Genomic DNA, 13,586 nt, shown 5'->3' on the forward strand with positions numbered 1-13,586 from the left:
TGGGTGGGTTGGTTGTTTTTTTTCCCCCCTTTTTTATCCGTCGCTCGACAAAGCTCGGGATGGATGGGAAGGAAGAAGAGGAAAACGTGTGCGGTCTTTTCAGTGCTGCTTCTATCCCAGCTCTTTCCCTTCAAAGGAACTTCAAAGAATCCCAGAATGGTTTGGGTAGGAAGAGACCTTGAAGATCATCCAGTTCCAAAGCCTTGCCATGGGCAGCAACACCTTCCACTATCCCAGGTTGCTCCAAGCCCCGTCTAACCTGGCCTTGAACACTTCCAGGGATGGGGCAGCCACAGTTTCTCTGGGCAATCTGTGCCAGTGCCTCCCCATCCTCCCAAGGTAGAATTCCTTCCTTATTTCTGCTCTAAACCTTCCCTCTTTCAGTTAAAACTTTCCCCCTCGAGAAGGAAGAACGTTGCTGTTGCTTTAAAGAAATGTGTTCATCTGCTTGAAGCTGCTACAGCATCCGTTAAGTTCCTATAAATAAGGAATTTCACAGCCTAAGCTGTGCATGAGCATCAGGGCATGTGGTTGATTTCCTTGGATTGCCCATTTGGGTGATCCAGCTGGATGGGTTTGGCACTCATCCACTTCTCCCACCTCCCCAAAGACCACGGCTTCAGCTGTGCTGGAGGAGAAAGAATCCAACAGCATTCCATGCTCAGCATGGGGTTGGATGGCACCAAGAGGCACCCAAACCCTACCCACCATCCCATTCCATGGGCAGAACTTAAGGAATTGACCACTAGGGCTTAAATGGGACCAGATGACCCAAAACCACCATTCCTGCACCAGAGATGGAATTTTCTTATAGGTCTGATCCTAAAAAACATCCTCTTCAGGATGGGGTGCAATGAGAGGGATCTTAAGTCATGAAAACACAATGCCAAGACTTTCTCTTGGATCAAATCCACATGGGGACCAGGGTCACTGAAATTTATGATGTGGAAAACAGGATTACAAGAAGGAAATTCCCATTGGCTACCTGGTTTGGAGAGCCAATCCTCCTTAGAAAATCCCAAGTAAGCAGCACACCACAAGACTCTGGAATAATTTTGATTCAAGGTCCTCTCAGGCACATGGTGGAATTCATGGGGTGTCCTATGCAGGGCCAGGAGCTGGACTGGATGACCCATGTGGGTCCTTTCCAACTTAGGATATTCCATGATTCCTTTCAGCCATGGTTTTGAAGCATAAAGGCACAAAGATGAGCTCACATGACTTTTTTAGGAAAAGAAGAAAGCTTTGGCATTGGTGGCTCCTCAGCTCCCAAGGTCAACAACATCATAATAGGGAAAGCTCAGACCTCCAAGTCACCTGATTCCAATCAACTTTGCTACATCCAAGGCTGCTAACCAAAAAGGGAACAAAACAAAGGAAAAAAAAACTATTTTTGGTGGAAAGCAAAAGCCCTTTTCCCCAAAATGTCCATAATCCCATCTCTACCCTCTGATCCAGTGCTTTACATTCAGGTTGCCACTCCTGCATCCCTGAGCATCATCCTGGAGCATGTGCCATCCCATGTTGGAGCATGTGCCTCTCCAACAGCATAGCTTGAAGGAAACGGCATCTGGTCAAGGCCAGGTTGGATTGGGCTTGGAGCAACCTGGATTCACGCAAGGTGTCCCTGCCCATAGAAGAGGGCTGGAATGAGATGATCTTTGAGGCCTCTTTCAACCCACATCACTTTCCTTCAATCCTTTCCTGTGACTCCAAACCTCTGGAGGCACCTGGATTCTATTCCATTAAAATATTAATTTTCCAAAGGCTGGGTGATAGGTGAGCAGAGCATTCCTTTTGTCACACCCTTGGGATTGCCCAGGGGTGTCAGTGTGGGAGAGAAAGAACAGCAAATCTTCCTTTTCCAGCTTCCACATCAGACAAGCTGCTCCAGAGAGGGGGGAAAATATTGATAAATTTTAATTTCCTTTCCAAAGCTATCAGGGCATCTTTTTATTGACAGCACTCCGGGGTTTTTCTGTAGTGTCAGGGAAAAGGGCAGGTGCTCGTGCCTGTTATTAAACCAAATACATATTTTGGAGGGAGAAAAGCCTACAATCCACCCCCTCCTCCAAATAAATCCTCCAGGTATGAGTCCTGCAGAATTACATACATCACACAAGCCAGGTGGGAGCCTGGTTCGTGCCCCCTGCCCCAGGAGGGATAATGGAGGGAAGATAAACCCAGAATCATGGAATTGTTGAGGTTGGAAAATACACCCAAGATCATCAAGTCCAACTGTTAATTCAGCATTGCCACATTCACCACTAAACCACGTCCCCAAGTGCCACATCCGCACACTTATTCAATACTTCCAGGGATGTTGATTCCAAGACTCCAAGCCCCTCTGCTGTGGACTCAGGCTGGGAGAGCTGGAAAAGTCCAGCCTGGAGAAGGGAAGGCTCCAGGGAGACCTTGGAGCACCTTCCAGTGCCTGAAGGGACTCCACGAGAGCTGGAGAGGGACTTGGGACAAGGGATGGAGTGCCAGGAAAAGGGGGAATGGCTTTCCACTGCCAGAGGGCAGGGATAGATGGGATATTGGGAAGGAATTCTCTGTGAGGGTGGTGAGGCACAGGTTTTCCAGAGAAGCTGTGGCTGCCTCATTCCTGGAAAAATTCAAGGCTAGGCTGGATGGGGCTTGGAGCACCCTGGGATAGTGGAAGGTGTCCCTGCCCATGGCAGGGGATGGAATGAGAGGGTCTTGAGAGATCCCTTCCCACCTAAACCATTCCCAGATTCCACGAAGACACAAGGGAAGGGCACCAAGACCCTGCCTCAGCACAGCTCCAGCCCCTGGCAACAACAATCACCCAACAAACAACATCCTAAACCAGGAAACAGCTGGATTTTAAAAAGGACCATGGGCTAAATCACTTTGGATTTCCTGCTGGTTCACAGCTTGATGGCTTCTTGTCCAAAGGTCAGAAATTCCCTCTCCGAAATCCCCCCGGAATAGACTCTCTATAAAAAGAACCAGGAGCTCACAGCAAATCCCACGTGTGAACCATAAAGCCGTAATCCCTGGAGCTCCAGGGATTCTGCACATGCCACTGGGAGTGTGAACAGCCAGACTCCCAGCCTGAATCTCAACTGCAGTAATGCCTCCCAAAGTTTTCCTGTTGGCTCCCAGAAGATCCATGCACTGGCTGTTTCTCAGGGCCTCAGGATTTAATCCAGTAGAGCAAACCCTTCAGGAGGGTTTTTGACCAAGGAATCAAAGATTTCCAGGATGGCTCAGGAGTTCCACAAAATCAAGGTTTTACAAAGGGTCCTAATATTTTCTTTTACAATAACCCAAAGCGATTCATTGTCTTGGAGAATTTATGTCCCATGTGCAGGAAAACTTGATCTTATGTAAATGAAGATACATAAATTAAATGACCAAGTAAAACCACTGGAAAATTCAAAAGGAGAAATAAAGGAAATCTTGTATCACACAATTTTAGCACAATAGGGTAGAGGGTTTCCAGTGCCAGAGGGGAGGGTTAGACAGGATATTGGGAAAGAATTCTTCCCTGGGAGGGTAGGAGAGGGCTGGGATGGAATTCCCAAGAAGCTGTGGTTGACTTGTTGGAAGTCCAGGTTGGACATGGAGCTTGGAGCAGGATGTTGTAGAGAGCCAGAAGGTCCCCCCTGAGCCTCCTTTTCTCCAGGCTGAGCTCCCCAGCTCCCTCAGCTGCTCCTGGTGCTCCAGACCCTTGCCAGCTCCACTCCCTTCTCTGGACAACAAAAAACCTGAGGTCTTTCCTACAAGCTCTTCAGAGCAACCAAAGTGACAAAGGAAAGCACCAACACCCCCCCGCAGCTGCCCCAATTCCCACAGGAGCACATGGAAAAGGCAGCAGGATTTTAGGGAAAGGCAGCAGGGACACCCTATTAACCTTTCTCCCCCAGGGTTCCTGACGTGTCCCCACCAAAGCCAGGCTGTCATCGCTCACATCCCATTGTTTGGCCAAGCTCAAACCATCTCCAAGAAAACAGTTTGGAAAACTCTGTCCCCACACCCCCCCCCTTCCCTTAACTCCTCGGAGCGGAGCGGCACAAAACGCCTTTCCTAATGTTTCACACTCCGAGAGCTCCTCCAGCCCGTGCTGTAATCCCCACAAAGTGCTTCCCAAAACAGCTGCAGCTCTCCTTAATTAGTCTCCGCGGGCAACGGGCATTAACGATTCAGTCGGATGAGCGACTATTTCTGTGTAAACCCCACGTGCTCCCCCCTGGAAACCTCTCCGTGCATCCATCAGGAATGGTTCCGTTGAGCAGTTGAGCACTGACCTTGTGGCCAAACCCTTCTGGAAAAGCCACATTAGGAGCAGGTGACCACCAGTGGTTCTGAGGTGGTGTTTGCATGAGGAAATCACTGACCAGCTCCAAGATCAGGGGGAATTCAAACCCACCTGCAGGTCTTGGGAGAGACACGGTCAAGATGAGGAAGCAACTTTCAGCCCCTGAATTTGGGTCCATGGTTCATGGATTTGGGATAAACTCTTAAATTACAGCAAGAGCTCGCTGTGTTTGCTCCAGGGCTCCTTTAACAGGAGCTGCATTCCAAGAAACTCAACGTCTTTACTCAGGCAAATGGGGCTCCAGGGTCTGAACAGAAGGGAGCGGGAAGATGTTTATCCCATCAAAGCGTTGTCTTGACTCAGCAATTCCGGGGAAACCTTCAGCAAAAATAACTCCTTGAGCAGGAGCAGGTTCTGCAATAAAACCCAGCCACCGTGTCCACCTAGTGCCTAATCAGGGGCCAGGTTTTAAAAGTAATTATAATAATTAACAGGAGGGGAAAAAAAGCTGAGAACTTGGGAATCAGATGCTCGTAGAAAAGATGGGCTTGAGGAGAAAATAGCTGAGCAGGTGGTGATTTTACCACGGGTTTTAAGGTGTTTGAGGCAGAAAATGACTGAATCTCACAATAAAATATTCCTGGGATAGTTGTGCCTGACAGGGAATAGACTTAAGGGTCAAAAGGATTTGTCCACAAGCCAAAACACCTTCTGGATTCATAGGATATCCTGAGTTGGAAGGGAACCACGAGGATTAATGAGTCCAACTCTTTGCCCCATGCAGGACATCCCAAAAAATCCCCTTCTGTGCCAGAGAGCCCTTTCCAACAGCTCTGGCAGCCTTGGGGCCGTGACCATTTCCTAGGGATCCTGTCCTGGCACCCAACCACCCTCTGGAGGAAGAACCTTTTCCTGATACCCAACATAAACCTTCCCTGACACATTTCCAGCCATTCCCTCAGGTCCTGGCCGTGGTCACAGAGAGCAGAGATTGGAGCTGCCCCTCCTGAGGAAACTCAAGATCCCAATGATTCTTCCCTCTTCTCCTCCAGGTTTTTCCCCCCCAGGCCTTTGGGACAGCTTTAGATCCTTATTTCTGGGATTACACACTCCAGCTGTTTTTCTCCAGGAGCTCAACACGTGCTGTCCCCAGTGTCCCCCCAACTCCTCCTCCCACCAGCTCCAGCCCAAGCAATGAATCTTCCAGAGGGGGTTAAATATCCTCAAGGATAACAAAAGCCAATCAGCTAAGCAAAATCTTCCTCCAAGCTCAGCACAAACCTCAGGAAGAGGCTTCTTCAGGCTGATTTTCTCCTCTTGATGTACCTGTGCACATCCCAGAAGTGGCAGGAAAAGTCCCCAGACATCCTTCAGCTCTTAGGGGAAGAGAAGTGCTTCCTTCAGGGTGGTGGCTCCCAGGAATCCACAGAGCCAGTGCCGTGTCCCCGAGCAATTTGAGGCTGGGGAGAGCCAGAGGAGCAGCACATGGCACACCTCCTCTTCTCCTTTGTCTCCATTTTTTTTCCCTTCCTGCTGGGCTCAGACATCACACGGGAGGTGCCTGTGGGAGCCGCTTCCCGCCCCAAGGAACACGGGAAGAGGCACCCTGGGAGCAGAACCTTCCATCAGAGCTTCATTTGCAGCCAGAGATTTTCCAGCCCCTCCAGGAGCTCCTCCGGATCCGAGGGTGACACAAACACCGAGCGGCGCCGCGGGCTCCCGAGAAGTTCCCAAAGTGGCTCTCAGGCAGGAAAAAATATCCGTGTCCTGCTCAAAACTCCAGAACTTCTCCATTAACTTGCCTCTTCCCAGAATCCCTCTGGATTCCCTTGTGGATAACACCATCTAATACCTCAAATGTCACCAAAACCTTTCTTGGAACAAATCCCAAACCTCTCCCTTGATTAACACGAGTGGACATAAAACAACCCAAACAAACTCGAGGCTGTTTCAAATTATAAACCACCTTTGATTTTTTTCCTGTCCATAAAACCTGGGACAATATGGAAGCCAGGGAGGTTGTTCATCCATAAAGTTGGAGTGGAATATCAATATTTATCTGATGGAAATTTATAACAAGCTGGGAAGTGATTATTGATACAGGGATCAGGAATTTGCAGCAAACTGAATGCAAAGCATTGACAGCACCACTGCCAAAATACACCATGGGTGTGTTTATTCCATAAATATTCTATTCCCTACTCCCACAAAAAGGAATCCCAGAAACCTGGTCCAGTGGAAGCTGTCCCTGTCCATGGAAAAGGTTGGAATGAGGTGGTCTTTAAAGTCCCTTTCAAAACCATTCCAAACCTTTCTGGGATTCAAAGTATTTACAGGATTTGCAAGGGGGAAAAAGGAGAATGAGGGTGGATTTGCAGGGATAATTTCTGTGGAAAACCTCTGGAATATAAACAGGAGCTGGAGGGGGAGGCTCAGCCTGGAGAAAAGGAGATTCAGGAGGGACCTTCTCACTCTGCACCTCCCTGACAGGAGGGTGAAGCCAGGTGGGATCAGGATCTGCTCCGAGGGAACAAGGGACAGGATAAGAGGAAACAGCCTCAAGAAGCACTACGAGAGGTTTAAGTCAGATATTGGGAAAACTTCTTCATGGAAAACGTGGTCAGGCACTAGCACAGCTGCCCATAGCAGTGCTGGATTCCCATCACTGGAAGAATTTAAAATCCATGTGGATGTGGCACTTGGGGACAAGGTCAGTGGTGGCCTTGGAAATGCTGAGGGAACGCTTGGACTCAGTGGACTCTGAGGTTTTTTCCAACCTTAATGATTCCATGATTTTATCTCGTGGATTGTGCATTTTGCCACCTGATATTTGCACCCATCTCCACATAGATTTGTCCCTGAGGGCTTCAGCCACCACCTTTCATGGAATGAAGGAGAAATTCCTTTCTCCATGCAGCTTCCTGGGAGCCACCAAGTGGGAGGATTAGAAAGAAGAGAATCATGTGGGGAAACTGAGGCAGTGTCCAGGATATTTTGTTGCCAAAGAAAAGGAGACATCAGTGCTGCCCTCACTTCCCAGGATTTCCCTCCCTTCAATTAACACCTGATCCCTTCTCCAGGAATTCAGGAGAGAGGATAAAAGCAGGATGTCAACCAAAGAGCTGCACTTTTCCAGCAGGGGTGCTGGAAATGGTTGGAGTCTCCAAGATAATCGTGTCCATGTGCAGGGTGGGAAAGTGGCTGGAGTCAGGTTTCGGTCCAGCCGTGAATTCCCAAATTGTGGGGCTATTAATACATCCTGGGATGCTGGGACAGGGCCATGGCATGCCAGCTGTGCCTCTGGATTGGGAACAACTGCGTGCTGGAAGTCTGGACCAAGGACTGTGTGGCCTTTTCCATAAAACCAGTCCCAGCCCCAGCACTGATCCCACTGATCATCACTGATCCAGGGATAGCCCTGCCCTCCAATTCCCAAAATTCATCCTTAAGAAGTGGTTAATAATCTGGATCGTTACCATGGAATTTCACTAAATCCATGCAGAAAAACCTCAAGCTGAAGTCTAAAAGAGCTTTAGCCCTGGCCAGATTCCAAGTCAGAATTTAGGAACGGGACTCAGGATCCAGGGACTGCTCTGCTCTCCACTTCCCAAAATTTCATGCTTTGTAAGTGGTTAATCTGGATCCTTACATGGAATTTGGGGTTAATTCTGCTGCAAATCTCTGCAGGAAAACCTCATGATGAGGTTTAAAGGAGCTTTATCCTCTGTCACACCCCAGACCTCAGATTCCAGGGATCATTCTGCCAGAGATTCATCCTTAAAAATTTGGATCATTTTGGATCAAATTTTTACACAAAATCTGGGATTAATTCTCCTGCGAATATCTGTAGGAAAATCTCAAACTCGGTTTTAAAAGGGTCTTATACCCTGTCACATCCCAGGTCTCAGATTTCAGGAATTGTTCTCTCTCCATTTAAAAAGTGGTTAATCTGGATCCTTACATGGAATTTGGGGTTAATTCTGCTGCAAATCCCTGCAGGAAACCTCAAGATGAGGTTTAAAGGAGCTTTATCCTCTGTCCCCAGATCTGAGATTCCAGGGATCATTCTGCCAGAGATTCATCCTTAAAAATTTGGATCATTTTGTATCAAATTTTCACACAAAATTTGGGATTAATTCTCCTGTGAATCCCTGTAGGAAAATCTCAAACTCGGTTTTAAAAGGGTTTTATACCCTGTCACATCCCAGGTCTCAGATTCCAGGAATTGTTCTCTCTCTCCATTTAAAAAGTGGTTAATCTGGATCATTACATGGAATTTGGGATTAATTCTGATGCAAATCCAGGCAGGAATGAGCACAATGGGGAATACTTCGGTCTTCCCTTAGGATACCTCAGAGGAAATTTTTAACACAGCCCTCAACATCGCGCTTTTCCTCATTTAAAAGCAAGAAAACCAGGAAGGAAAACGACAAATAGATTCTTCCTAGAGCAGACAGAATGATCAACAGCAAAAACAAGGATGAAACTCATAAAAAATTCCCCAAATCACCTTCTTTACTTCCAAAGCTGCTTTAACACTTCCTTGATTGTCCTAAATCCTAAGGAATCTCCTTCCCATTCTCCATTCTGGCCCTGCTTTACAAAAAAAAAAAAAAAATCCAGAATAAACCAATTTTTAACAAACCAAATATCAAGGAATTCCTTGATTTATCCAAGTGTTTAAGCCCATTTAAACTCCTGTGCCACCAAATTAACACCCTCAAGAATCCCGGGAAAAAGCTCCCAAGATTCCTTCGCATCCCCCCCTCAGCTCTTTCGGGGAGGGAGCGTCCGGAAAAACCGCAAAGGTGGGAGCTCTTTTCCAAGTCTCCTAACGAATTTCCCGGCCCACCGGGATGACAGATCACCGAAGCTCCAGATGGATTGCTTGGAAAAGTGAGATGGTCGTGTTTGGGCCCCGACGTCAGCACATCCCATCAATCTCCGGGGAGCTCATTCCCCCCGGCCCCCCTTCCCTTTTCCAGAGTTCATTCCCACTTCATTACTGGATGGAGTGAGCCGGGAGTGTCTGATTTACCGGATACTTCCTGAGCTCCGGGGACGGCAGTGGGAAAATGGGAGCGGAGCTTTGTATTCCCAAAGCAGCACCTGCCCCGCTGATATTCCTTAAAAATCGGCACAGGGCAGGAGGGAGGAAGGGATTCACCCTATGGAATTATGTGGTTTCCCACTTCCCTCATTTTGGGTGGTAAAATCCTGGGAGAAATGCGCTCCCTGGAAGTACAACACATCCCAAAGGGTCTGCCCTGCTCCCCTGGGAATCTCCTGCAGATCCCGTTCTCCTACACCAAATGCCTCAATCCAAGGACTGCTCAGTTTTCCTGGCTGGACAACACATACCAAAGGTTCTGCCTGCTTTTCCAGGAATCTCCCAGAAATCCAATTTCCCTAAATCAAACACCAGGAGCCTCAAAACACAGGAGAACCTGGTTTTCCTGGCAGGACGATACATCCCAAAGGATCTGCCTTGTTTTTATGGGAATCTCCTGGAGATCCCACCCTCCTACACCAAACACCAAATGTCTGAATCCACAGGACAGCCCAGTTTTCCTGACTGGACAACAAATCCCAAAGGTTCTCCCCTGCTCCACCAGGAATTTCCTGGAGATCCCACTCTCCCACACGAATTGCCTCAAATTGCAGGAGCAGCCGATTTTCCCTGTGGAAACTTTGCAGGACATCAACAAACCCCACCTTAAATCACCACCACAGCAGGTTTAAATCACCAATTCAGCCTTTTCCCAAAAAAACCCCTTATCCTGATTCCCAGAAAAGAGCTGGAGAGCTTTTCCCACTCTTTTCCATAAATCCGTGCCTACCCTGGACAAGCCCAGCCGTGCTGAAAACGGATTTTTGGCACTCTGTGACATAAAGGTGCCGCTGCTCCCGGCTCCCAGGTAATTTCCTGGTCAGCATCCCTTTATCCCACCATCTGCTGGAATGATTACGAGCTGGAAAAATCCTGAGCCAGCAGGAAAAGTGGAGAAGGATGAGGCAGAGGGAAGCAGATGCAGCAGGATCGGGCTGGAGCGGAGTTCCAGCACGGAGCTTGTGTCTCAACATTCCCCTCTCCAGAACAAAATCCTCCTGGATATGTATAAAAGAGGGAAAAATGGAAAAAAAATATTCCCAGCATGAGGATATTTCATGGAAAAATGAGGGTTTGGAGGTTGCTTTTTTATTTTGCAGGAATTTAATGTCATAAAAAGGGAATGTTCCCATTTACTTAAATTATAATTGAAGGTGGTTTGGGATTTTTTAAAATCCCAAATTTCTGTCTGTGAAAAGCCAGACAAAATTTTATCCTTTTTTTATTTTTATCCTTTACAGGGATGCCTTCCTCCTTAATTTGGTCACTCTGGCACGAAGCTCTTTGCCAGAAAATCCAAGACAATCCAGGTCGGCAGGGACCAATTGGAAAAGATGGATTTGATTTTCCGACAGAGACTTTTGCGCTCTCGTTCTGCTCCAGAGGGTCCAGAGGTGATGGCACCCCATTCCCTCCCCGTGTGGAGCAATTAAAGCAGGGATTAATTAATTAATTGTGGCTAAGGACAGGGCAGAAGTTTTGGGAAGGCAGGGAAATAAAATAATCTGATCCAATAAAAAATTCCTGGTTAACTCACCTTTCTTGGGAATCAATTAATGAGACAGGAATTGGCTCCGTGTGGGAAACATCCCAGAGGCAGCAAAAAAGCAGCCCCAGCTCTGTCCCTAAGGCAGGAATCCCACACGGAGTGGGAAAAGGTAATTACAGGAGCACTGGAAAACAGGATTTATTCCCAAAGGGTTTTTTTACAGAGCATCATTTTCTCAGCGTCTTATTCCGCTCTCATTCCTGATAGTTCAGGAATAGCGGGAATGAAGGAGTTAAAAAAAAATAACACAGTGTTTGAATTCAATTCTAGCACCTCACAGCTTATCCAGGATATCCCAAATTATCCAGGATTCATGAAGACTCCAGAGGTTTTAACTAAAGAGGAGCCAGGATACGCCTTACTTTATTTGGGACTGAAGGGCAGAATTAGGGATTAAACCCAAATTTACCCTGAAAGTCCCACAAAAATGAAGGCAGGGCACCACTGCCGGGGAAATTCCAAGCAGCTCCGGCCCAGCTACAATTCCTGCTGAACACACGGATATTTTGCTGCTTCTTGTAACTCTCAGTTCGTTTTTCCCTATGGGGAAAAAAAAAATCCTTTCTCCAGAAAAACAGCAGAGGCATCGTGCCCCCTAGAGGGTACCACGGCAGGTCCTGGTGTCAGATCCTGCTTCTCCGTATCCCAACGGGAAAAAGATGGAAGGAAAAATCAATTTCTTCCCACAGATTTCCACACCTGTGCCTGAATATGCTTTGTAAAGAATTGGAAAAGAAAGGGAGAAACGCATCCAGGAATTTTAAACTTTGCAGTACAGGCTTCAAATTTTATCCCCCCAAATTCTCCTTTCCAACAGGGAAATTGGTGCAATTAAACCCTAAATCAAGGAATCCAGGGAAAAAACCTAACCTAAATCAAGGAATACAGGGAAGAGATCCCTTCTTGTTTCGCTGGAGCGACACACATGGAATTAAGCTCTCCAGGGAAGCTGGGCTGAGTCCAGTTATTCCTAAAAATCATCCCAAAAGGATCCCTCTGGGATGTGGTCTTGCTCAAAGCCTCAGGGGGGGTTTATTCACCCACCCATCTCCCATTCCCAAACCTCTTCCCGCATTTCAGCGCTGGGAAAATGCTGAGTACAACAACACAGCTACGATTAAACGGGAAAGTGGAAGGGGAAAAACAGGGAAAAGCCAAAAGGAATAGGTTTGAAGCCAGAGAGTGGGAACAGACGGGAGTCAATGAGGCACAGAAATACAAGGAAAAGGCTGCTCCTGCCTCAGGGAGCTGCCAAGGTGAAGGATCCACGCCGGGAAAGGGATGGAAAGGGAATATCCCAACACGGGATAGAGCTCAAGGAGCATCCACAGATGAGGAAGGGGATGTTTGCTCCTCTTTAAATGTACTTGTCTGGAAGGGGGGGGGGGGGGGGGAGTGTTTTCCTGGTGGAATTTAAGGAGCCAAAAATCCCAGATTCTGCACAAGGCAGCAAGTAGCCCTGGTTTATCCCAAATCCCAAACCATGTTTCCCATGGGGCACAGGAATGTCCTCCTCCAACTCTGCTACTTCCCCAAGCTGCCAGGACACCTTTCCCAACTGGTTATTCCAAGAAAACCATGGAACTGGGAAGATGAGGACATAGCAATCCCAAAGCACTGGGTAGCCTGGAGCTGACATTCCCACAGGGAACAAGCTGAGCCTTCCCTCCAGCTGACTCCATCAGGCTCGTTCCAAGATCCCGGGCTCTTAATTAAGCGTGGCTAATCAGACACCTGGAATTATCCAGCCCTGTGGCATTCCCAGCAGGAAAAGGGGAGGGGAAATAAACCCCACCCCACTTGTTTCACCACCAGCCTGAGCTCAGGGACAGCTGCAGATTCTGACCAGGAGCTTCCCATTTGTTTGGGAGCTTTGGGAAAGGTCCAAGGAAAAAAAAAAAAAAAAAAAGGGAAAGGGAAAGGGGATTTGCAGCTGTGGGTGTGTATTGCAGTAACACCTTTGGGAAGTGGCACCTGGGAAGTTCCTGGCACCGCAGGGAGCAAGGTGGTACCAGAGCCAGACTGGAACATCCAGACTCAAAATTACGGGATTGTGGAATGGTTTGGGTTGGAAAGGACCTTAAAGATTGTGGAATTCCAACCCCTGCCATGGGCAGGGACACCTTCCACTATCCCAGGCTGCTCCAAGCCAAATCCAACTTGGCCTTGGATACTTCCAGGGATGGGGCAGCTTCTCTGGGAATCCATTCCAGCCCCTCACCAGCCTCCAGCGAGGAATTCCTTCCCAATTTCCCATCTAACCCCTGCCTTCTGGCAGTGGGAAGCCATTCCCTGTGTCCTGGCACTGCATTCAAGGGGAGTAAAGGAAAAAGGAGCTCTGGGATTGGATGCAATGGTGACACAACTTCCAGGAATTTTCCCCAACACCAGCTGTGCTTTTTGAGGGAGATGCACAGGAACTTGGAGAAGTTGTGGAGCCCCCATCCCTGGAATTTTCCAGGCCAGGCTGGATGGGGCTTGGAGCACCCGGGATTGTGGAATGTGTCCCTGTCCATGGCAGGGGGTGAAAGTGGATGAGCTTTAAGGTGCTTTCCAACCCAAACTATTCCCGGATTTTAGGAAGGTGAGGGCTGACAGTGAGCAGGGATTTTATCCTGGGAAAAGGAGAAGGGAGCACA

General features: G+C 48.0%; 1 protein-coding gene across 2 annotated transcripts in view; it reads right to left on the bottom strand.

The window, feature by feature from the left end:
- Window positions 1–13,586, bottom strand: part of ZC3H3 (zinc finger CCCH-type containing 3) — a 127,001-nt gene that overhangs the window by 86,678 nt on the left and 26,737 nt on the right. The window lies entirely within an intron of this gene.

Source organism: Camarhynchus parvulus, chromosome 2 (assembly GCF_901933205.1).
Source record: "Camarhynchus parvulus chromosome 2, STF_HiC, whole genome shotgun sequence".
Classification (NCBI taxonomy): Eukaryota; Metazoa; Chordata; class Aves; order Passeriformes; family Thraupidae; genus Camarhynchus; species Camarhynchus parvulus.